Genomic DNA, 26,321 nt, shown 5'->3' on the forward strand with positions numbered 1-26,321 from the left:
GTCAAGGCATTTACATCCCTGCACCAATTTAGGCATGCAAAATGCCCTTGCACACAACTCTGGGCGTTCAGCGCCAGGTTGGTGCCCATTTTGGGCGTTCAACGCCCATTTGCTGCCATTTCTGGCGTTGAACGCCAGAACCATGCTTGTTCTGGGCGTTCAGCTCCAGGATGCTCCCATTCTGGGCATTCAGCGCCAGAACTTTGCTCTGTTCTGGCGTTTGAACGCCAGACAGATGCTCCTCCAGGGTGTGATTTTTCTTCTGCTGTTTTTGATTCCGTTTTTGATTTTTTTGTTTATTTTGTGACTCCACATGATCATGAACCTAAGAAAACATGAAAAACAATAAAAATAAGAATTAGATAAACATTGGGTTGCCTCCCAACAAGCGCTTCTTTAATGTCAATAGCTTGACAGTGGGCTCTCATGGAGCCTCACAGATGTGCAGAGCTTTGTTGAGACTCTCCAACACCAAACTTAGAGTTTGGATATGGGAGTTCAACACCAAACTTAGAGTTTGGTTGTGGCCTCCCAACACCAAACTTAGAGTTTGACTGTGGGGGCTCTGGTTGACTCTGCTTGGAGAGAAGCTTTTCCTGCTTCCTCTCCATGGTTGCAGAGGGAGATCCTTGAGTTTTGAATACAAGGGAGTTCTCATTCCAGTGAAGGAATATTTCACCTCTGTCAACATCAATCACAGCTCTTGCTGTGGCCAGGAAAGGTCTTCCTAGGATGATGGATTCATCCTTTTCCTTTCCAGTATCCAGGACTATGAAATCAGTAGGTATGTAAAGGCCCTCAACCTTTACTAATACATCTTCTACTTGTCCATAAGCCTGTTTTCTTGAGCTGTCTGCCATCTCCAGTGAGATTTTAGCAGCTTGCACCCCATAGATTCCCAGTTTCTCTATTACAGAGAGGGGCATGAGGTTTATCCCTGAACCAAGGTCACACAGAGCCTTAAAGATCATGGTGCCTATGGTACAAGGGATTATGAACTTTCCAGGATCCTGTCTCTTCTGAGGCAATGTCAGTTGATCCAGATCACTTAGTTCATTGATGAACAAGGGAGGTTCAACTTCCCAAGCATCAATGCCAAACAATTTGGCATTCAGCTTCATGATTGCACCAAGAAACTTGACAGTTTGCTCTTCAGTAACATCCTCATTCTCTTCAGAAGAGGAATACTCATCAGAGCTCATGAAGGGCATAAGGAGGTTCAATGGGATCTCTATGGTCTCTAGATGAGCCTCAGAGTTCTTTGATTCCCCAGAGGGAAGCTCCTTATTGATCACTGGACGTCCCAGGAGGTCTTCCTCCTTGGGATTCACGTCCTCTCCTCTCCTCACAGGTTCGGCCATGGCACTTATGTCAATGGCCTTGCACTCTCCTTTTGGGTTCTCTTCTGTATTGCTTGGGAGAGTATTAGGAGGGATTTCAGTGATCCTTTTACTCAGCTGGCCCACTTGTGCTTCCAAATTTCTAATGGAAGACCTTGTTTCATTCATGAAACTTACAGTGGCCTTAGATAGACCAGAGACTAGATTTGCTAAATTAGAAGCATTTTGTTCAGAGTTCTCTGTCTGTTGCTGAGTTGATGATGGAAAAGGCTTGCTATTGCTAAACCTGTTTCTTCCACCATTATTAAAGCCTTGTTGAGGCTTTTGATCCTTCCATGAGAAATTTGGATGATTTCTCCATGTTGAGTTATAGGTGTTTCCATAAGGTTCACCTAAGTAATTTACCTCTGCTATTGCAGGGTTCTCAGGATCATAGGCTTCTTCTTCAGAAGATGCCTCTTGAGTACTGTTGGATGCAGCTTGCATTCCATGCAGACTCTGAGAGATCATATTGACTTGCTGAGTCAATATTTTATTCTGAGCCAAGATGGCATTCAGAGTATCAACTTCAAGAACTCCCTTCTTCATAGGCGTCCCATTACTCACAGGATTCCTTTCAGAAGTGTACATGAACTGGTTATTAGCAACCATGTCAATGAGTTCTTGAGCTTCTGCAGGCGTTTTCTTTAGGTGAATGGATCCACCTGCAGAAGTGTCCAGTGACATCTTTGATAGCTCAGATAAACCATCATAGAATATATCCAGGATGGTCCATTCTGAAAGCATGTCAGAAGGACACTTTTTGGTCAACTGTTTGTATCTTTCCCAAGCTTCATAGAGAGATTCACCTTCTTTCTGTTTGAAGGTTTGAACATCAGCTCTAAGCTTGCTCAGCTTTTGAGGAGGAAAGTACTTGGCTAAGAAAGCCGTGACCAGCTTATCCCAAGAGTTCAGGCTGTCTTTAGGTTGAGAATCCAACCCTAATCTAGCTCTGTCTCTTACAGCAAAAGGGAAAAGCATGAGCCTGTAGACTTCAGGATCTACTCCATTAGTCTTAACAGTATCACATATCTGCAAGAATTCAGTTAAGAACTGAAAAGGATCTTCAGATGGAAGTCCATGAAACTTGCAGTTCTGCTGCATCAGAGAAACTAATTGAGGTTTCAGCTCAAAATTGTTTGCTCCAATGGCAGGAATGGAGATGCTTCTTCCATGTAAATTGGAATTAGGTGCAGTAAAGTCACCAAGCATCTTCCTTACATTATTATTATTTTCGGCTGCCATCTCCTCTGCCTGTTCGAAGATTTCTGAAAGGTTATCTCTGGATTGTTGTATTTTAGCTTCTCTTAATTTTCTCTTCAGAGTCCTTTCAGGTTCTGGATCTGCTTCCACAAGAATGTTCTTATCCTTGCTCCTGCTCATATGACAAGGAAGAATGGCCAGAAAAATGATAATAATAATAGAGATCCTTTATACCTCAGTATAGGGATCCCTTTGTAAGTGAAAGAAAAGAGGGGGAGACAAAGAATGTAATGTAATGGAAGAAACACAACTGTGAGGAGGCTTTGAGATGTGAGATGTTAGGATATGAATGAATAAATAGAATGAGATGGGGGAGGAATAATTTTCAAAAATTATTTTGAAAAAGTGTTAGTGATTTTTGAAAAATGGTTTTTGAAAAAAAATGTTAGTATTTTCGAAAATTTTTGAAATAAAAAATAAAAAATAAAAATAATTAGTTAATTAAAAAGAAATTTTTGAAAAAGAGGGAGATATTTTCGAAAATTAGAATTAGTTAGGTGGTTTTGAAAAAGTTAAGAAACAAACAAAAAGTTAGTTAGTTAGTTGAAACAAATTTGAAAAGATAAGAAGTTAGGAAGTTAGAAAAGATATTTTGAAAAGATATTTTTGAAAAAGATAAGATAAGAAGATATTTTGAAAAGATATGATATGAATTAGTTTTGAAAAAGATTTGATTTTTTTTAAAATCACAATTAATGACTTGATTCACAAGAAATCACAAGATATGATTCTAGAACTTAAAGTTTGCATTTTTCTTAACAAGCAAGTAACAAACTTCAAATTTTTGAATCAAAACATTAATTGATTATGTTATTTTCGAAAATTTGGTATAAAAATAAGAAAAAGATTTTTGAAAAATATTTTTGGAATTTTCGAAAATAACTAAGAATTTTGAAAAAGATTTGATTTTTGAAAAAGATTTTGAAAAAGATAAGATTTTCAAATTGAAAATTTGATTTGACTCATGAGAAACAATTTGATTTTTAAAAATTTTTGAAAAAGTCAACTCAATTTTCGAATTTGATGAGAGAAAAAGGGAAAGATATTTTTTTGATTTTTGAATTTTTTTTGAAAAACATGAAAATTATGCAATGCATGAAATTTTTAGATCAAAACATGTGATGCATGCAAGAATGCTATGAATGTCAAGATGAACACCAAGAACACTTTGAATGTCATGATGAACATCAAGAACATATTTTTGAAAAATTTTTAATGCAAAGAAAACATGCAAGACACCAAACTTAGAATTCTTTAATGCTTACGCACTAAGAATTCAAGAATGCATATGAAAAACACCATACAACATAAAACAAAAAATCATCAAGATCAAACAAGAAGACTTACCAAGAACAACTTGAAGATCATGAAGAACACTATGAATGCATGAATTTTCGAAAATTTGCAAGATGCATATGCAAGTGACACCAAACTTATAATGTGACTCAAGACTCAAACAAGAACACAAAATATTTTTGATTTTTATGATTTTCTAATTTTTTTTGGATTTTTATTTTATATTTTTCGAAAATTAAAAGAAAAATAAGGATTCCAAAATTTTTAATATGAATTCCAGGAATCTTGCCATGTTAGTCTAAAGCTTCAGTCCAGGAATTAGACATGGCTCACTAGCCAGCCAAGCTTTCAATGAAAGCTTCAGTCCAAAACACTAGACATGGCCAATGGCCAGCCAAGCTTCAGCAGGTGATCGTGGATCAACAGCGGGTAGATCAGGAATAGTAGCAGGTGGATTAGCTCCAACTAGCTTGCTCTTGATAACCAATTGCAAGCCTCAGTCCAAATGAATTTAGACATGGCTTTACAGCCAGCCAGGCTGCAACATATAATTACATGGGCTGGAGTGATTAGTTGAATACCAATCCCAAAGTAGTTTGGGTATGGCTTTACAGCCAGATATGATTCAACATATTTCATGAAACACTAGAATTCATTCTTAAAAATTTTGAAGCCATAGAATAATTTATTTTTGAAAACATTTTTATTTTTTTCGAAAACAGATGAGAAAATTTTAGAAATATTTTTGAAAAGTTTTTGAAAATAAAATAAAAAGAAGATTACCTAATCTGAGCAACAAGATGAACCGTCAGTTGTCCATACACAAACAATCCCCGGCAACGGCGCCAAAAACTTGGTGCTCGAAATTGTGATCTCCAGGCTCGAACAAATCCTGGTAATGGCTCCAAAGCTTGGTGCTCTGATCTTAATTCATAATTGTCACAACTTCGATACAACTAACCAGCAAGTGCACTGGGTCGTCCAAGTAATACCTTACGTGAGTAAGGGTCGAATCCCACGGAGATTGTTGGTATGAAGCAAGCTATGGTCACCTTGTAAATCTCAGTCAGGCAGATATAAAGTGATAATGGTGTTTTCGAATATTATATAATAAAATAGGGATAGAGATACTTATGTAAATCATTGGTAGGAATTTCAGATAAGCGAATGGAGATGCTTTTCGTTCCTCTGAACCTCTGCTTTCCTGCTATCTTCATCCAATCAGTCTTACTCCTTTCCATGGCTGGCTGTATGCAAGGGCATCACCGTTGTCAGTGGCTACATCCCCTCCTCTCAGTGAATAATATGCTCACGCACCCTGTCACGGCACGGCTATTCATCTGTCGGTTCCCGATCATGCTGGAATAGGATTCACCCTCCTTTTGCGTCTGTCACTAACGCCCAGCACTCGCGAGTTTGAAGCTCGTCACAGTCATTCAATCATTGAATCCTACTCAGAATACCACAGACAAGGTTTAGACCTTCCGGATTCTCTTGAATGCCGCCATCATTCTAGCTTATGCCACGAAGATTCTGGTTAGGAGATCTAAGAGATACTCATTCTAGCTTAATTCATGTAGAACAGAAGTGTTTGTCAGGCACGCGTTCATAGGGGAGAATGGTGATGAGCGTCACACATAATCATCACCTTCATCACGTTCTTGGGTGCGAATGGATATCTTAGAAACGAAATAAGAAGAATTGAATAGAAAACAGTAGTACTTTGCATTAATCTTTGAGGAACAGCAGAGCTCCACACCTTAATCTATGGAGTGTAGAAACTCTACCGTTGAAAATACATAAGTGAAGGTCCAGGCATGGCCGAGATGGCCAGCCCCCTAAACGAGATCAATAGTCTCCTAAGATGAACAATGGAATAAAACTGAGACCAAAGATACCTAATACAATAGTAAGAGGTTCTATTTATAATAAACTAGTCACTAGGGTTTACATGAGTAAGTAATTGATGCATAAATCCACTTCTGGGGCCCACTTGGTGTGTGTTTGGGCTGAGCTTAAGTGTAGCACGTGCAGAGGCCATTTGTGGAGTTGAACGCCAGTTTCTGTGCCAGTTTGGGCGTTCAACTCTGGTTTTGGATCCTTTTCTGGCGCTGGACGCCAGATTTGGGCAGAAGGCTGGCGTTGAACGCCAGTTTACGTCGTCAATTCTTGGCCAAAGTATGGACTATTATATATTTCTGGAAAGCCCTGGATGTCTACTTTCCAACGCAATTGGAAGCGCACCATTTCGAGTTCTGTAGCTCCCGAAAATACACTTTGAGTGCAGGGAGGTCAGAATCCAACAGCATCAGCAGTCCTTCTTCAACCTCTGAATCTGATTTCTGCTCAAGTCCCTCAATTTCAGCCAGAAAATACCTGAAATCACAGAAAAACACACAAACTCATAGTAAAGTCCAGAAATGTGAATTTAACATAAAAACTAATGAAAACATCCCTAAAAGTAACTAGATCCTACTAAAAACATACTAAAAACAATGTCAAAAAGCGTATAAATTATCCGCTCATCAGTGCTCTTCTGTGAAATTCTCCACTTCCTTGCAAGATTCTTCAACTGTATCCATGTCCTGATCAGAGCCATCTATGTCTTCCTCATCACTTAAGTCATAGACTGGAGGTTGAGAGAAATCTACCTCCGTATCATCTTCGTATTCACTTGGGGAAGATTCTTCGATCTCAGAGAATTCACTTGCGGATGCAAGCTCATTACTAGGAGAACTTGACTTGTGACTATCATCATCAAGAAAATCTGCTTCTTGGGTTATTCTGCCTAGTTCTTCATGAAAGACTTGCTTTGGGAATTGTGCACAATCCTCCTTAGCATCAATTGTAACATCCTGGACAGAATGCTCCACAACTTTGGATTCCCATGGAGGTTCAGCGTCTCCTAAGTCTTCAACCAACTCTTCTTCTTCAATAATGACAGCTTCCTTTACTTGTTCCAGTACGAAGCCATGCTCTGTCTTGTCTACTGGAGTTTCTAGTATCTCCTTCATACTACGCTCTTCGTTAGATTGTCCACATGGGGCTGTGGGAGGTTCTTGAATGTTCGAACGTCTAGAAGATAATTGACTTACTACTTGCTCCAGTTGATGAAGGGTTGTTTGAATTCGATTTACTGTTTCCTTGAGGCGAACCTCTGATTCTCGAGGTGATAGATTTGGATATGGTACAAGGGGAAGTGGTGGTGTTTGGGAGTGATTGGATTGGAACTGGGATAAATGAGGATCATATGGTGGTGAATGGTAAAAAGGAGCTTGTGAGTATGGTGGTTCGGAGTTATGATGAGAGGATGGTCTATAAGTACAGGGTGGGGCTTGTTGGTAATTACAAGGTTGTCCACCATGTCTATTTGCTTGGTATGCATTGTAGAATGGTCTTTGTCCATGATATCTTGGAGGGTGTTGTTGCCTAAAGGGTTGATCAGATCCTCTTGGCTCCATCCATCTTTGATTGCTCTGACCTTGATGCATGTTCCTGTTATAACTTTCATACCTTTCAATAACATTAGAACCAAACTCAAAGCGATAGGGGTGAGAATTCATAGTAGCTAAAAAGAAATAAAGAGGGGAAAAATAAAGACAAATAAACAAGTAAAAGAAAAATATTTACAATAACCAATAATAAGGCACACGATTGCAGTTCCCCGGCAACGGCGCCATTTTGAAAGAGCAGGAAGGATTGATGGTTTAGAGGTTATAGTAAACTCTCGTTGCAAGTATAGTTACTAAACCAAGCAATCAACCTTTCTTACAACCGTTTTGGTTGTCACAAGTAACAAACCCCTAAATAAATTGATAACCGAAGTATTCAAACCTCGGGTCGTCTTCTCAAGGAACTGCAGGGAAGTATGTTCTTATTATTGGTTATGGAGATTGTAAATTGGGGTTTGTAGAATGAGGAGGGAATGATTTAATTAGCAAATAAAGTAAATGAAGAACAAGTAATTTAAATGGCAAGTAAAATAAATAAATGACTGTAAATAAACTTTTGGCAAGGTATGAGAAATTAGAGGTCCTATCCTAGCTATCCTTATCAATGATGATGAGAATCGAATCTTAATTCCACTTTGTTAACCTTTACCAAGATAAAGGAAGGTCAAGGGATTAATTGGTTTGATCTTCGAATCCTATTTATTTCCTAAGAAAAGATTGGGATTATTGAAGTTCAGTTTAGTTAACAAGATAACAATTATCATTCATGTTTGAGTTTGATAACTCCTGAGTTACTGATTTCTTAACCAAGACCAGAAGAAAAATAAATCTACTAGAATAAAAATGTCTTCAGATGGGAATAACAATAATGTAAATAAGAGAAAGCAATATTAAACTGAAATACCTTAAATAACATTAATTCAAAAGAGTAATCTGTAACATGAATGTAGCGTAAACCAAATAGGCAACATAACTAATATAAGCATTAAAGTATCTGAAAGTAAGAGATAAATATAAAGTAAAAGAACATTGAACCTGGGATCGAGAGTCACTCCTAAAACTAAGAGAAATCCTAAATCCTAATCCTAAGAGAGATGAGAGAATCTCCCTCTCGAAACTAAATCTAAATCATGAAAACTAACTAAAGTCGTGTCTCCCCTTGAATGGATGCATTCCCCCACTTCATAACCTCTGTTCTATGCCTTCTGGACTCAGATTTGGGCCAAAAAGGGCTTCAGAATTCGCTGGGAGCGTTTTCTGCAATTTCTGGTGCACGGCCTTTGTCACGCATCCGCGTGGGTCACGCAGTCGCGTCATTCGGAGTTTTCCTTGTCACGCGGTCGCGTCAGTCATGCGACCGCGTCATATGTGTTCTGCTTAAGGCACGCGGTCGCGTCAGTCATGCGGCCGCGTCGCTGCTTCTTCGCGCTTGGCATGCGTCCGCGTCGCCCATGCGATCGCGTGGATGCCAGTTTCTTCACGAACTCCATTTTATGCTTTCCTTCCATTTTTGTATGTTTCCTTTCCATCCTTTAAGTCATTCCTGCCTTAGAAGATCTGAAACTACTCAACACACTAATCATGACATCGAATGGAAATAAAGATAATTAAAATAATTAATTTTAAAGCATAGGAAACATGTTTTTCACATACATCACATAATAAGGAAGGGAAAGTAAAACCATGCAATTAATATGAATAAGTGGGTGAAGGATTGAATAAATCACTCAAACTAAGCACAAAATATATCATAAAATATGGGTTTATCACTGGACCCTAAATGAAACTTGTGGGCATCCTAGCCTAATTATCATGGCTTCATGGGTGGCATTATACACCTTTAGGTCATAACCTAAGACTACAATCTTCAATCCTAGGTCACTAGCTTTTTCGAATGCAATGAATGAATGTGTTCCTCCCGAATCAAATAAAGCATTTAAAACTTGACCAGCCATTTCATAGTTACCTCGGATAAGTGTCTCAGATCCTTCAGCACCAACAGTTGAGGTGGTGAACACCCGGCCAGGCTGCTGTGCTCTCCATGCACCTTGCTTATGCTTTTTCGGACAATTTACGAATTTATGCCCCGCCTTACCACAAGAATAGCACAAGCCCCATCCGGCCTTGCATGGGGCTCCTGGATGGTGACTCCCGCACCTAGCACAAGCTTGTTCATTCTAAGGTTGGTTCCCAAACCTTTTCCCTTGGGAGTTGTTGTTGTTGGGCCTCCTGAAAGAGCCTCTCCGCTTGAAAGGCGGACCTCTAGGAGCAAAGCTCTTTCCACGGTTTTGTGGGAATGGTCCTCTATGGCTTCCTCTCTCTGCAGCTGCCTTTTTCACACATTCTTCTGCAATCCTGCTCTTATTCACCAACTCTGAGAAAGTTCTGATCTCCATTGGTCCCACTGAGCTAAAGATATCACTTCGGAGTCCTCCTTCATACTTAATGCACTTCCATTCCTCAAAGTCTCCCAGAGCTCCTTGACACATACGGAAAAACCTGAGTAGCTCCTCAAACTTGTCAGTATACTTGGATACGGACATAACACCCTGCTTCAGCTACAGTAACTCCAGTTCCTTGGCCGTCCTAGCAGAATTTAGAAAGTACTTATTATAGAACTCCTCCTGGAAGGCATCCTAGGTGATAGGGTTAACACCCTGCTGTAGCAGAATTCAGACTCCTTGCCACCACTGCGATGCTTCCTCAGTGAGCAGATAAGTAGCAAACTCAACACACTGCCCTTCAGGTACCATCTGCGCTTGCAATGCTCGCTCCATAGCCTGAAACAAGGTATCGGCTTCAGTCAGATTAGTGGTTCCCTTGAACTTAGGTGGATTAACCTTCAAGAAGGTTGCCAGTGTCATCCGGCCCTGAGCTCCACTTCCGTCATTACCATGGTTGTTCATCTGTTGTCCAAGGGCCGCAACAGTGGCCTGCATAGCAGCAACCATATTCTCCAACGCCACCATAAAATCTACCGGGTTATTTGGGTTGGCTTCCATTCCCTGAGTACTAGTACGACCTCTCCCACGACCTCGATCGCGTCCACGAGGCGCCATCTGGTTCCTATACACACCAAACAATCGATATCAAGTTGATTAGTCTCAATATCGGAAGTCTAGTACTTCGAAGTCCCAAATGTATGCTCATGAATGTTTATGCCAGGTATATCAGTTAGATATTCTAATAGCACATAAACACACTTACAGAGAATGCACAGAAGCATAGTCAGTCCGTCCCTCAGGCTCGACAGGAACGAACTGCTCTGATACCAAAATGTAACACCCTACCACACAGAGCCTTATGCTTAAGTCATAAGACAGAGGTGGCGAGGTATTACGACCTCTAAAAATAAAAATTAGTACATATAGTATTGTGAAAGATATTTATAACTAGGAGCCTTTAAAGAGAAGGGGTAAAATAAAACCGTTAAATTGAAAAGCACAACACTCCGATCGATAACGTAACAAAACAGATAAAGGATAGACTAATGTTAAACCATAATAATGTGATTTACCTGACAGATGATCTATATGAATCTGGAAATAACCTGTGTAACCATCTAAAAAATAATAATGTGATTTACCTGACAGGCGATCCAGCATTTGATTAATGAATGGAAGAGGATAGTGATCCTTACGAGTGGCCTGGTTGAGGCGTCTGTAGTTAATGCAGACCCTCCAGGCGTTCTGAACTCTGGTTGCCATGAGTTCTCCGTGCTCATTCTTCACTGTAGTGACTCCAGACTTCTTGGGCACCACTTGTACTGGGCTTACCCATTCACTGTCTGAAAAAGGGTAGATGATATCTGCCTCCAGTAGTCTGGTCACTTCCTTCTTGACAACCTCTAAGATAGTGGGATTCAGTCTTCTCTGGGATTGACGGACAGGTCTTGCTCCCTCTTCTAAAAATATCCTATGCTCACAGACTTGAGGGTTGATGCCTACTATGTCTGCCAAACTCCAACTAATTTCCTTCTTGTGCCTCCTCAGCACACTAAGTAACTGCTCTTCCTGTTGAGAAGTGAGTTCCCTTGCAATGATAACTGGAAACTTCTGCTCATCTTCAAGGTAAGCATATTTGAGGTGTGGAGGAAGGGGTTTTAATTCTAACTTCTGATCATGGTTAGGCTCTGGGTTGTCTGGAGCTGGTAACAATGGTAAAGCACTGTCATTGTCTTTTGAGAATGTCCCCACACTTGGACCTTGTCCTATGTACTTCTCTTCAAATTCCTCCTGGTGAACTTCAGCCACGGTTTCATCTATGATGTCACACTGGAGGATAGAATGATCCTCCAGAGGATGCTTCATAACTCCATTCAGATTGAAGATTACTACTCGGCCATCTATTTCAAAAGAGTATGTTCCTAAAAAAGCATCTAATTTGAACTTCGAGGTCTTCAGGAATGGTCTTCCGAGTAGGATTGATGATGGTTTCTCGGAGTCATTTTGGGGCATCTCCAGGATATAAAAATCAATGGGAAATGGGAGCCCCTTAATGCCCACTAATACATCTTCAGCAACTCCAGCCACTGTAATAATGCTTTTATCTGCTAACACAAAACGAGCTGCCAACCTTTTTAAGGGAGGGAGCCTGATGAGCGGATATTTTATACGCTTTTTGGGGTTAATTTCATATAATTTTTAGTATGTTTTAGTTAGTTTTTAGTTTATTTTCATTAGTTTTTAGGAAAAATTCATATTTCTAGACTTTACTATGAGTTGTGTGTTTTTCTGTAATTTCAGGTATTTTTCTGGCTGAAATTGAAGGAGCTGAGCAAAAATCTGATTCAGGCTGAAAAAGGACTGTTGATGCTGTTGGATTCTGACCTCCCTGCACTCAAAGTAGATTTTCTAGAGCTACAGAACTCGAAATGGCGTGCTTCCAATTGCGTTGGAAAGTAGACATCCAGGGCTTTCCAGAAATATATAATAGTCCATACTTTGCTCAAGGATAGATGACATAAACTGGCATTCAACGCCAGTTCTCTGCCCAATTCTGGCGTTCAGCGCCAGAAAAGGATTAAAAGTTGGAGTTCAATGCCAGAAATGGATCCAAACCTGGCGTTGAACGCCCAAAATGGCCTTATGCACGTGAATTGCTTAAGTCTCAGCCCCAGCACACATGATGAGCGGATAATTTATACGCTTTTTGACATTGTTTTTAGTATGTTTTTAGTAGGATCTAGTTACTTTTAAGGATGTTTTCATTAGTTTTTATGTTAAATTCACATTTCTGGACTTTACTATGAGTTTGTGTGTTTTTCTGTAATTTCAGGTACTTTCTGGCTGAAATTGAGGGACTTGAGCAAAAATCAGATTCAGAGGTTGAAGAAGGACTGCTGATGCTGTTGGATTCTGACCTCCCTGCACTCAAAGAAGATTTTCTGGAGCTACAGAACTCGAAATGGCGCGCTTCCAATTGCGTTGGAAAGTAGACATCCAGGGCTTTCCAGAAATATATAATAGTCCATACTTTGGCCAAGAATTGACGACGTAAACTGGCGTTCAACGCCAGCCTTCTGCCCAAATCTGGCGTCCAGCGCCAGAAAAGGATCCAAAACCAGAGTTGAACGCCCAAAATGGCACAGAAACTGGCGTTCAACTCCACAAATGGCCTCTGCACGTGCAACACTCAGGCTCAGCCCAAACACACACCAAGTGGGCCCCGGAAGTGGATTTATGCATCAATTACTTACTCATGTAAACCCTAGTAGCTAGTTTATTATAAATAGGACCTCTTACTATTGTATTAGGCATCTTTGGATTACCTTATGATCCTTTGATCATGTTTTGGGGGCTGGCTCTCTCGGCCATGCCTGGACCTTCACTTATGTATTTTCAACGGTAGAGTTTCTACACTCCATAGATTAAGGTGTGGAGCTCTGCTGTTCCTCAAAGATTAATGCAAAGTACTACTGTTTTCTATTCAATTCTTCTTATTTCGCTTCTAAGATATCCATTCGCACCCAAGAACGTGATGAAGGTGATGATTATGTGTGACGCTCATCATCCTTCTCCCTTATGAACACGTGCCTGACAAACACTTCCGTTCTACATGAAATAAGCTAGAATGAATATCTCTTAGATCTCCTAACCAGAATCTTCGTGGCGTAAGCTAGAATGATGGCGGCATTCAAGAGAATCCGGAAAGTCTAAACCTTGTCTGTGGTATTCCGAGTAGGATTCAATGATTGAATGACTGTGACGAGCTCCTAACTCGCGATTGCAGGGCGTTAGTGACAGACGCAAAAGGATAGTAAATCCTATTCCAGCATGATCGAGAACCGACAGATGAATAGCCGTGCCGTGACAGGGTGCGTGAGCATATTATTCACTGAGAGGATAAGATGAAGCCATTGGCAAGGGTGATGCCTCCAGACGATTAGCCGTGCCGTGACAGGGCATTGGATCATTTTCCCGAGAGATGACCGAAAGTAGCCATTGACAGTGGTGATGTATCACATAAAGCCAGCCATGGAAAGGAGTAAGACTGATTGGATGAAGATAGCAGGAAAGCAGAGGTTCAGAGGAACGAAAAGCATCTCCATTCGCTTATCTGAAATTCCTACCAATGAATTACATAAGTATCTCTATCCCTATTTTATTATATAATATTCGAAAACACCATTATCACTTTATATCTGCCTGACTGAGATTTACAAGGTGACCATAGCTTGCTTCATACCAACAATCTCCGTGGGATTCGACCCCTACTCACGTAAGGTATTACTTGGACGACCCAGTGCACTTGCTGGTTAGTTGTATCGAAGTTGTGACAATTATGAATTAAGATCAGAGCACCAAGCTTTGGAGCCATTACCAGGGATTGTTCGAGCCTGGACATCACAATTTCGTGCACCAAGTTTTTGGCGCCGTTGCCGGGGATTATTTGAGTCTTCGGCAAGCTTTTGGTCCGGTAACATCAGTGCCAGATTCCCTTTTGATCCGGCAACAACACCAAGTTTTTGGCGCCGTTGCCGGGGATTGTTTGAGTTTGGACAACTGACAGTTCATCTTGTTGCTCAGAATAGGTAATTTTCTTTTTGTTTCTTTTCTTTTTCAAAAATAATTTCAAAAATCTCTCATCTGTTTTCGAAAAAATATAAAAATGTTTTCAAAAATAAATTATTCTATGGCTTCAGAATTTTTAAGAATGAATTCTAGTGTTTCATGAAGCATGTTGAAGCCTGGCTGGCTGTAAAGCCATGTCTAAATTCATTTGGACTGAGGCTTGCAATTTGTTATCAAGAGCAATTTAGTTGTTGCTCATCCACCTGCTGCTGATCCATGATCACCTGCTGAAGCTTGGCTGGCCATTGGCCATGTCTAGTGTTTTGGACTGGAGCTTTCTTTGAAAGCTTGGCTGGCTAGTGAGCCATGTCTAATTCCTGGACTGAAGCTTTAGACTAACAATGCAAGATTCCTGGAATTCATATTAAAAATTTTGGAATCCTTATTTTTCTTTTTCATATAATTTTCGAAAAATACAAAAAAAAATTTAGAAAATCATAAAAATCAAAAATATTTTTGTGTTTCTTGTTTGAGTCTTGAGTCATATCTTAAGTTTGGTGTCGATTGCATATGCATCTTGCATTTTTCGAAAATATCATGCATTCATAGTGTTCTTCATGATCTTCAAGTTGTTCTTGGTAAGTCTTCTTGTTTGATCTTGATGATTTTTTGTTTTGTGTCTTTTCATGTTTATCATATGCATTCTTGAATTCTTAGTGCGTAAGCATTAAAGAATTCTAAGTTTGGTGTCTTGCATGTTTTCTTTGCATTAAAAATTTTTCAAAATTATGTTCTTGATGTTCATCTTGACATTCATAGTGTTCTTGGTGTTCATCTTGACATTCATATCATTCATGCATGCATTCATTGTTTTGATCTAAAAATTTCATGCATTGCATAATTTTCATGTTTTTCATAAAAATTTCAAAAAAATCAAAAAAATATCTTTCCCTTTTTCTCCCATCAAATTCGAAAATTGAGTTGACTTTTTCAAAAAAAAAAAAATTTTAAAAATCAAAGCTGTTTCTTATGAGTCAAATCAAATTTTCAATTTGAAAATCTTATCTTTTTCAAAATCTTTTTCAAAAATCAAATCTTTTTCAAAATTCTTAGTTATTTTCGAAAATTCCAAAAATATTTTTCAAAAATCTTTTTCTTATTTTTATACCAAATTTTCGAAAATAACTTAATCAATTAATGTTTTGATTCAAAAATTTGAAGTTTGTTACTTGCTTGTTAAGAAAGATTCAAACTTTAAGTTCTAGAATCATATCTTGTGATTTCTTATGAATCAAGTCATTAATTGAGATTTTAAAAATCAAATCTTTTTCAAAACTAATTTCAATCATATCTTTTCAAAAATATCTTCTTATCTTATCTTTTTCGAAAATATCTTTTCAAAATATCTTTTCTAACTTCCTAACTTCTTATCTTTTCAAAATTTGTTTCAACTAACTAACTAACTTTTTGTTTGTTTCTTAACTTTTTCAAAACTACCTAACTAACTCTCTCTCTCTCTAATTTTCGAAAATATCTTCCCTCTTTTTCAAAAATTTCTTTTTAATTAACTAATTATTTTTATTTTTTTTATTTTTTTTTTGATTTCAAAAATTTTCGAAAATTACTAACATTTTTCAAAAACCATTTTCGAAAATCACTAACTCTTTTTCAAAATAATTTTCGAAAATTATCCCTCCATCTCTCTCATCCTATTCTATTTATTCATTCATTAACTAACATCTCTTCCTCACATCATCACCAAATTCGAACCCCCTCCTCTATCTGTGTTCGAATTTCTTCTTCTTTTCTTCTACTAACAATAAGGATCCTCTTTACTGTGACATAGAGGATTCCTCTTCTTTTCTTCTTCTCTTTTCTTTCTTATGAGCAGGGACAGAGAAAAAGGCATTCTTGTTGAAGCTGATCCAGAACCTGAAAGGACTCTGAAGAGAAAATTAAGAGAAGCTAAATTACAACAATCCAGAGACAACTTGATTGAAAATTTCGAACAAGTAAAGGAGATGGCAGCCGAACCCAACAACAATGCAAGGAGAATGCTTGGTGACTTCACTGCACCTAATTCCAATTTACATGGAAGAAGCATCTCCATTCCTACCATTGGAGCAAACAACTTTGAGCTGAAACCTCAGTTAGTTTCTCTGATGCAGCAGAACTGCAAGTTTCATGGACTTCCATCTGAAGATCCTTTTCAGTTCTTAACTGAATTCTTGCAGATATGTGATACTGTTAAGACTAATGGAGTAGATCCTGAAGTCTACAGGCTCATGCTTTTCCCTTTTGCTGTAAGAGACAGAGCTAGATTATGGTTGGATTCTCAACCCAAAGACAGCCTGAACTCTTGGGATAAGCTGGTCACGGCTTTCTTAGCCAAGTACTTTCCTCCTCAAAAGCTGAGCAAGCTTAGAGCTGATGTTCAAACCTTCAGACAGAAAGAAGGTGAATCCCTCTATGAAGCTTGGGAAAGATACAAACAGTTGACCAAAAAGTGTCCTTCTGACATGCTTTCAGAATGGACCATCCTGGATATATTCTATGATGGTTTATCTGAGCTATCAAAGATGTCACTGGACACTTCTGCAGGTGGATCCATTCACCTAAAGAAAACGCCTGCAGAAGCTCAAGAACTCATTGACATGGTTGCTAATAACCAGTTCATGTACACTTCTGAAAGGAATCCTGTGAGTAATGGGACGCCTATGAAGAAGGGAGTTCTTGAGGTTGATACTCTGAATGCCATATTGGCTCAGAATAAAATATTGACTCAGCAAGTCAATATGATCTCTCAGAGTCTGCATGGAATGCAAGCTGCATCCAACAGTACTCAAGAAGCATCTTCTGAAGAAGAAGCTTATGATCCTGAGAACCCTGCAATAGCAGAGGTAAATTACTTAGGTGAACCTTATGGAAACACCTATAACTCAACATGGAGAAATCATCCAAATTTCTCATGGAAGGATCAAAAGCCCCAACAAGGCTTTAATAATGGTGGAAGAAACAGGTTTAGCAATAGCAAGCCTTTTCCATCATCAACTCAGCAACAGACAGAGAACTCTGAACAAAATGCTTCTAATTTAGCAAATCTAGTCTCTGATCTATCTAAGGCCACTGTAAGTTTCATGAATGAAACAAGGTCTTCCATTAGAAATCTGGAAGCACAAGTGGGCCAGCTGAGTAAAAGGATCACTGAAATCCCTCCTAGTACTCTCCCAAGCAATACAGAAGAGAACCCAAAAGGAGAGTGCAAGGCCATTGACATAAGCGCCATGGCCGAACCTGTGAGGAGAGGAGAGGACGTGAATCCCAAGGAGGAAGACATCCTGGGACGTCCAGTGATCAATAAGGAGCTTCCCTCTGAGGAACCAAAGGACTCTGAGGCTCATCTAGAGACCATAGAGATTCCATTGAACCTCCTTATGCCCTTCATGAGCGCTGATGAGTATTCCTCTTCTGAAGAGAATGAGGATGTCACTGAAGAGCAAACTGCCAAGTTTCTTGGTGCAATCATGAAGCTGAATGCCAAATTATTTGGCATTGATGCTTGGGAAGTTGAACCTCCCTTGTTCATCAATGAACTAAGTGATCTGGATCAACTGACATTGCCTCAGAAGAGACAGGATCCTGGAAAGTTCATAATCCCTTGTACCATAGGCACCATGATCTTTAAGGCTCTGTGTGACCTTGGTTTAGGGATAAACCTCATGCCCCTCTCTGTAATAGAGAAACTGGGAATCTATGGGGTGCAAGCTGCTAAAATCTCACTGGAGATGGCAGACAGCTCAAGAAAACAGGCTTATGGACAAGTAGAAGATGTATTAGTAAAGGTTGAGGGCCTTTACATACCTACTGATTTCATAGTCCTGGATACTGGAAAGGAAGAGGATGAATCCATCATCCTAGGAAGACCTTTACTGGCCACAGCAAGAGCTGTGATTGATGTTGACAGAGGTGAAATAGTCCTTCAATGGAATGAGAACTCCCTTGTGTTTAAAACTCAAGGATCTCCCTCTGCAACCATGGAGAGGAAGCAGGAAAAGCTTCTCTCCAAGCAGAGTCAACCAGAGCCCCCACAGTCAAACTCTAAGTTTGGTGTTGGGAGGCCACAACCAAACTCTAAGTTTGGTGTTGAACTCCTATATCCAAACTCTAAGTTTGGTGTTGGAGAGTCTCAACAAAGCTCTGCACATCTGTGAGGCTCCATGAGAGCCCACTGTCAAGCTATTGACATTAAAGAAGCGCTTGTTGGGAGGCAACCCAATGTTTATCTAATTCTTATTTTTATTGTTTTTCTTATTTTCTTAGGTTCATGATCATGTGGAGTCACAAAATAAATATAAAAATTGAAAACGGAATCAAAAACAGCAGAAGAAAAATTACACCCTGGAGGAGCATCTGTCTGGCGTTCAGCGCCAGAACAGAGCATGGTTCTGGCGCTGAACGCCCAAAATGGGCAGCTTCTGGGCGCTGAACGCCAGAACAACGCCAGAAATGGCACACAGATGGGCGTTGAACGCCCAAAATGGCCACCAACCTGGCGCTGAACGCCCAGAGTTGGATACAAAGGCATTTTTACATGCCTAATGGGTGCAGGGATGTAAATCCTTGAACACCTCAGGATCTGTGGACCCCACAGGATCCACTCAGGATCTGTGGACCCCACAGGATCCCCACCTACCTCCACTCACCTCTTCTCACCACTCTCTTTCACACAACCCCATAAACACTCTTACCCAAAAACCCTTCACCAATCACCTCAAACTCTCTTCCCCATCACCTCTTCACCACTCACATCCATCCACTCTTCCCCATAAACCTACCTCATAAACTCCACCTACCTTCAAAATTCAAAACCAATTTCCCACCCAAACCCACCCATATGGCCGAACCAATACCCCCCCTCCCTTCCCTATATAAAGACCTCCATTCTTCATCAAATTCACACAACACACCCCTCTACACTCCTCTTGGCCGAAACCACATCTCCCTCTCCCTCTCCATATTTCTTCTTCTTCTTCTTCTATTCTTTTGTTTATTGCTCGAGAGCGAGCAATATTCTAAGTTTGGTGTGGTAAAAGCATAGCTTTTTTGTTTTTCCATTACCATTGATGGCACCCAAGACCGGAGAATCCTCTAGAAGAGGGAAAGGGAAGACAAAAGCTTCCACATCCGAGTAATGGGAGATGGAAAGATTCATCTCCAAAGCCCATCAAGACCACTTCTATGATGTTGTGGCCAAGAAGAAGGTGATCCCTGAGGTCAATTTTAAACTCAAAAGAAATGAGTATCCAGAGATCCGACATGAAATTCAAAGAAGAGGTTGGGAAGTTCTAACAAATCCCATCCAACAAGTCGGCATCTTAATGGTTCAAGAGTTCTATGCCAATGCATGGATCACCAAAAACCATGATCAAAGTAAGAACCCGGATCCAAAGAACTATGTTACAATGGTTCGGGGGAAATACTTAGATTTTAGTCCGGAGAATGTGAGGTTGGCGTTCAACTTGCCATACATGGAAGAAAACGCACGCCCCTACACAAGGAGAGTCAACTTTGATCAAAGGTTGGACCAAGTCCTTATGGACATATGTGTAGAAGGAGCTCAATGGAAGATTGACTCCAAAGGCAAGCCGGTTCAACTAAGAAGATTGGACCTCAAGCCTATAGCTAGAGGATGGTTGGAGTTTATTCAATGCTCAATCATTCCCACTAGCAACCGGTCTGAAGTTACTATAGACCGGGCCATCATGATCCATAGCATCATGATTGGAGAAGAGGTGGAAGTTCATGAGATTATACCTCAAGAACTCTACAAGGTGGCTGACAAGTCCTCCACCATGGCAAGGTTAGCCTTTCCTCACCTCATTTGCCACCTATGCAATTCAGCTGGGATTGACATAGAGGGAGATATCCTCATTAAAGAGGAAAAGCCCATCACTAAGAAAAAGATGGAGCAAGCAAGAGAGCCCAGTCATGGAGCTCAAGAGGCGCAAGAAGCTCATCACCATGAGATTCCGGAAATGCCTCAAATGCACTTTCCTCCACAAAATTATTGGGAGCAAATCAACACCTCCCTAGGAGAATTGAGTTCCAATATGGGACAACTAAGGGTGGAACATCAAGAGCACTCCATCATGCTCCATGAAATAAGAGAAGATCAAAAAGCAATGAGGGAGGAGCAACAAAGACAAGGAAGAGACATAGAAGAGCTCAAGGACATCATTGGTTCCTCAAGAAGGAAACGCCACCATCACTAAGGTGGATTCATTCCTTGTTCTTGCTTTCTCTGTTTTTCGTTTTCTATGTTATGTGCTTATCTATGTTTGTGCCTTCATTACATGATCATTAGTAGTTAGTAACTTTGTCTTAAAGATATGAATGTCCTATGAATCCATCACCTCTCTTAAATGAAAAATGTTTTAATTCAAAAGAACAAGAAGTACATGAGTTTCGAATTTATCCTTGAACTTAGTTTAATTATATTGATGTGGTGACAATGCTTCTTGTTTTCTGAATGTATGCTTGAACAGTGCATATGTCTTTTGAAGTTGTTGTTTAAGAATGTTAAATATGTTGGCTCTTGAAAGAATGATGACTAGGAGACATGTTATTTGATAATCTAAAAAATCATAAAAATGATTCTTGAAGCAAGAAAAAGCAGCAAAGAACAAAGCTTGCAGAAAAAAAAAATAAAAAAAAAAATAGAAAGAAAAAGAAAAAGCAAGCAGAAAAAGCCAATAACCCTTAAAACCAAAAGGCAAGGGCAAATAAAAAGGATCCCAAGGCTTTGAGCATCAGTGGATAGGAGGGCCTAAAGGAATAAAATCCTGGTCTAAGCGGCTAAACCAAGCTGTCCCTAACCATGTGCTTGTGGCGTGTAGGTGTCAAGTGAAAACTTGAGACTGAGCGGTTAAAGTCAAGGTCCAAAGCAAAAAAAGAGTGTGCTTAAGAACCCTGGACACCTCTAATTGGGGACTTTAGCAAAGCTGAGTCACAATCTGAAAAGGTTCACCCAATTATGTGTCTGTGGCATTTATGTATCCGGTGGTAATACTGGAAAACAAAGTGCTTAGGGCCACGGCCAAGACTCATAAAGAAGCTGTGTTCAAGAACCATCATACTGAACTCGGAGAATCAATAACACTATCTGAACTCTGAGTTCCTATAGATGCCAATCATTCTGAACCTCAATGGATAAAGTGAGATGCCAAAACTATTCAAGAGGCAAAAAGCTATAAGTCCCGCTCATATGATTGAAGCTCTGTTTCATTGATAGTTTGGAATTTATAGTATATTATCTTCTTTTTATCCTATTTGATTTTCAGTTGCTTGGGGACAAGCAACAATTTAAGTTTGGTGTTGTGATGAGCGGATAATTTATACGCTTTTTGACATTGTTTTTAGTATGTTTTTAGTAGGATCTAGTTACTTTTAGGGATGTTTTCATTAGTTTTTATGTTAAATTCACATTTCTGGACTTTACTATGAGTTTGTGTGTTTTTCTGTGATTTCAGGTATTTTCTGGCTGAAATTGAGGGACTTGAGCAAAAATCAGATTCAGAGGTTGAAGAAGGACTGCTGATGCTGTTGGATTCTGACCTCCCTGCACTCAAAGAGGATTTTCTGGAGCTACAGAACTCGAAATGGCGCGCTTCCAATTGCGTTGGAAAGTAGACATCCAGGGCTTTCCAGAAATATATAATAGTCCATACTTTGGCCAAGAATTGACGACGTAAACTGGCGTTCAACGCCAGCCTTCTGCCCAAATCTGGCGTCCAGCGCCAGAAAAGGATCCAAAACCAGAGTTGAACCCCCAAACTGGCACAGAAACTGGCGTTCAACTCCACAAATGGCCTCTGCACGTGCAACACTCAGGCTCAGCCCAAACACACACCAAGTGGGCCCCGGAAGTGGATTTATGCATCAATTACTTACTCATGTAAACCCTAGTAGCTAGTTTATTATAAATAGGACCTCTTACTATTGTATTAGGCATCTTTGGATTACCTTATGATCCTTTGATCACGTTTTGGGGGCTGGCCCTCTCGGCCATGCCTGGACCTTCACTTATGTATTTTCAACGGTAGAGTTTCTACACTCCATAGATTAAGGTGTGGAGCTCTGCTGTTCCTCAAAGATTAATGCAAAGTACTACTGTTTTCTATTCAATTCTTCTTATTTCGCTTCTAAGATATCCATTCGCACCCAAGAACGTGATGAAGGTGATGATTATGTATGACGCTCATCATCCTTCTCCCTTATGAACACGTGCCTGACAAACACTTCCGTTCTACATGAAATAAGCTAGAACGAATATCTCTTAGATCTCCTAACCAGAATCTTCATGGCGTAAGCTAGAATGATGGCGGCATTCAAGAGAATCCGGAAAGTCTAAACCTTGTCTGTGGTATTCCGAGTAGGATTCAATGATTGAATGACTGTGACGAGCTCCTAACTCGCGATTGCAGGGCGTTAGTGACAGACGCAAAAGGATAGTAAATCCTATTCCAGCATGATCGAGAACCGACAGATGAATAGCCGTGCCGTGACAGGGTGCGTGAGCATATTATTCACTGAGAGGATAAGATGAAGCCATTGGCAAGGGTGATGCCTCCAGACGATTAGCCGTGCCGTGACAGGGCATTGGATCATTTTCCCGAGAGATGACCGAAAGTAGCCATTGACAGTGGTGATGTATCACATAAAGCCAGCCATGGAAAGGAGTAAGACTGATTGGATGAAGATAGCAGGAAAGCAGAGGTTCAGAGGAACGAAAAGCATCTCCATTCGCTTATCTGAAATTCCTACCAATGAATTACATAAGTATCTCTATCCCTATTTTATTATATAATATTCGAAAACACCATTATCACTTTATATCTGCCTGACTGAGATTTACAAGGTGACCATAGCTTGCTTCATACCAACAATCTCCGTGGGATTCGACCCTTACTCACGTAAGGTATTACTTGGACGACCCAGTGCACTTGCTGGTTAGTTGTATCGAAGTTGTGACAATTATGAATTAAGATCAGAGCACCAAGCTTTGGAGCCATTACCAGGGATTGTTCGAGCCTGGACATCACAATTTCGTGCACCAACACACCAAGTGGGCCCCAGAAGTGGATCTCTGCACCATCTGTCATAGTCTACTCACTTTTTGTAAACTTAGGCTACTAGTTTAGTATTTAAACAACTTTTAGAGACTTATTTTGCATCTCATAACATTTTTTAGATCTGAACTTTGTACTCTTTGACGGCATGAGTCTCTAAACTCCATTGTTGGGGGTAAGGAGCTCTGCTGTGTCTCGATGAATTAATGCAAGTATTTCTGTTTTCCATTCAAACACGCTTGTTCCTACCTAAGATGTTCATTCGCGATTAACTGTGATGAAGGTGATGATCCGTGACACTCATCACCTTCCTCAACCCATGAACGTGTGCCTGACAACCACTTCCGTTCTATATCCGATTGAATGAGTATCTCTTAGATCTCTTAATTAGAATCTTCGTGGTATAAGCTAGAACTGATGGCGGCATTCATGAGAATCCAGAAAGTCTAAACCTTGTCTGTGGTATTCCGAGTAGGATTCAATGATCGAATGACTGTGACGAGCTTCAAACTCGCGAGTGCTGGGCGTTAGTGACAGACGCAAAAGGATGAAGAATTCTATTCCAGTATGATCGAGAACCGACAGATGATTAGCCGTGCTGTGACAGAGCATGTGAGCATATTCTTCACTGAGAGGATGGGATGTAGCCATTGACGACGGTGATCCCCTACATACAGCTTGCCATGGGAGGACGTGCATGCGTGAATCAGAAGACAGAGGAAAGCAGAGATTCAGAAGACAAAGCATCTCCAAAACTCCAACATATTCTCCATTACTGCATAACAAGTAACCTTTAATTTATGCTCTCTTGGTTATTCGCAATTCAACTGATAAACATAACTGACTTCCTGACTAAGATTTACAAGATAACCATAGATTGCTTCAAACCAACAATCTCTGTGGGATTCGACCCTTACTCACGTAAGGTATTACTTGGACGACCCAGTGCACTTGCTGGTAAGTGGTACGAGTTGTGAAAAGTGTGATTCACAATTCGTGCACCAAGTTTTTGGCGCCGTTGCCGGGGATTGTTCGAGTTTGGACAACTGACGGTTCATCCTGTTGCTCAGATTAGGTAATTTTCTTTTTGTTTTGCTTTCAAAAATCTTTCAAAAATTTTTCTTTTGTTTTCGAAAAAAAAAAAATAATAAAAATAATGTTTTCAAAAATAAATTATTCTATGGCTTCAAAATTTTTAAAGAATGAATTCTAGTGTTTCATGAAGCATGTGAAGCCTGGTTGGCCGTAAAGCCATGTCTAAATTCAGTTGGACTGAGGCTTCCAAACCATCATCATAGAGGCAAGTTACATATTTGATAAGTAATGAGCAGTATATTCTGATATCTTTCTGAAGCTTGGCTGGCCATTGGCCATGTCTAGTGTTTTGGACCGGAGCTTTCATTGAAAGCTTGGCTGGCTAGTGAGCCATGTCTAATTCCTGGACTGAAGCTTTAGACTAAGAATGCAAGATTGCTGGAATTCATATTAAAAATTTTGGAATCCTTATTTTCTCTTTTCTAAATAATTTTCGAAAAATATAAAATAAAAATCCAAAAAAATTAGAAAATCAAAAAAAATAAAAAAATATATATTTTGTGTTTTTTGTTTGAGTCATGAGTCATGTTATAAGTTTGGTGTCACTTGCATGTGCATCTTGAATTTTTCGAAAAATTTCATGCATTCATAGTGTTCTTCATGATCTTCAAGTTGTTCTTGGTAAGTCTTCTTGTTTGATCTTTGCATTTGCATGTTTTGTGTCTTTTCTTGTTTTTCATATGCATTCTTGAATTCTTAGTGTCTAAGCATTAAAGAATTCTAAGTTTGGTGTCTTGCATGTTTTCTTTGCATTAAAAAATTTTTCAAAAATATGTTCTTGGTGTTCATCATGATCTTCATAGTGTTCTTGGTGTTCATCTTGATATTCATAGCATTCTTGCATGCATCACATGTTTTGATCTAAAATTCTCATGCATTGCATCATTTTTCTTGTTTCTCTCTCTCATCATTAAAAATTCAAAAATAAAAAAAAATATCTTTCCCTTTTTCTCCTCATCAAATTCGAAAATTTGAATTGACTTTTTCAAAATTTTTTAAAATTTAATTGTTTCTTATGAGTCAAATCAAATTTTCAATTTAAAAATCTCATCTTTTTCAAAATCTTTTTCAAAAATTAAATCTTTTTCAAACTTCTTAGTTATTTTCGAAAATTCCAAAAATATTTTTCAAAAACCTTTTTCTTAATTTTATATCAAATTTTCGAAAATAACAATAACAATTAATGTTTTGATTCAAAAATTTCAAGTTTGTTACTTGCTTGTTAAGAAAGATTCAAACTTTAAGTTCTAGAATCATATCTTGTGATTTCTTGTGAATCAAGTCATTAATTGTGATTTTAAAAATCAAATATTTTTCAAAACTAATTCCTATCATATCTTTTCAAAAATATCTTCTCATCATACCTTTTTCAAAAAAAAAAAATTTTCAAAATATCTTTTCTAACTTCCTAACTTCTTATCTTTTCAAATTTGTTTCAACTAACTAACTAACTTTTTGTTTGTTTCTTATCTTTTTCAAAACTACCTAACTAACTCTCTCTCTCATTTTCGAAAATCCCTTCCATCTTTTTCAAAAATTTCTTTTTAATTAACTAATTATTTTTATTTTTTATTTCAAAATTTTTCGAAAATTACTAACCTTTTTCAAAAACTATTTTCGAAAATCACTAACCCTTTTCAAAAATTATTTTCGAAAATTCTCCCTCTCCCATCTTATTCTATTTATTTATTCATC

The 26,321-nt window shown here is 39.1% G+C and overlaps 2 non-coding genes across 2 annotated transcripts; one reads left to right on the forward strand and one right to left on the reverse strand.

Annotated features, from left to right (window-relative positions):
• Window positions 1-2,120: 2,120 nt before the first annotated feature.
• Window positions 2,121-2,228, forward strand: LOC148546317 (small nucleolar RNA R71). The gene has a single exon (XR_015901210.1). It is a non-coding gene; the product is annotated as a small nucleolar RNA R71 (small nucleolar RNA).
• A 14,592-nt stretch (window positions 2,229-16,820) lies between these two features.
• Window positions 16,821-16,928, reverse strand: LOC148546318 (small nucleolar RNA R71). Its single transcript, XR_015900752.1, has one exon. It is a non-coding gene; the product is annotated as a small nucleolar RNA R71 (small nucleolar RNA).
• Between the last annotated feature and the right edge of the window lie 9,393 nt (window positions 16,929-26,321).

This window comes from Arachis ipaensis, chromosome B9, assembly GCF_059453495.1.
Source record: "Arachis ipaensis isolate K30076 ecotype BB chromosome B9, ASM5945349v1, whole genome shotgun sequence".
Taxonomy (NCBI): domain Eukaryota; kingdom Viridiplantae; phylum Streptophyta; class Magnoliopsida; order Fabales; family Fabaceae; genus Arachis; species Arachis ipaensis.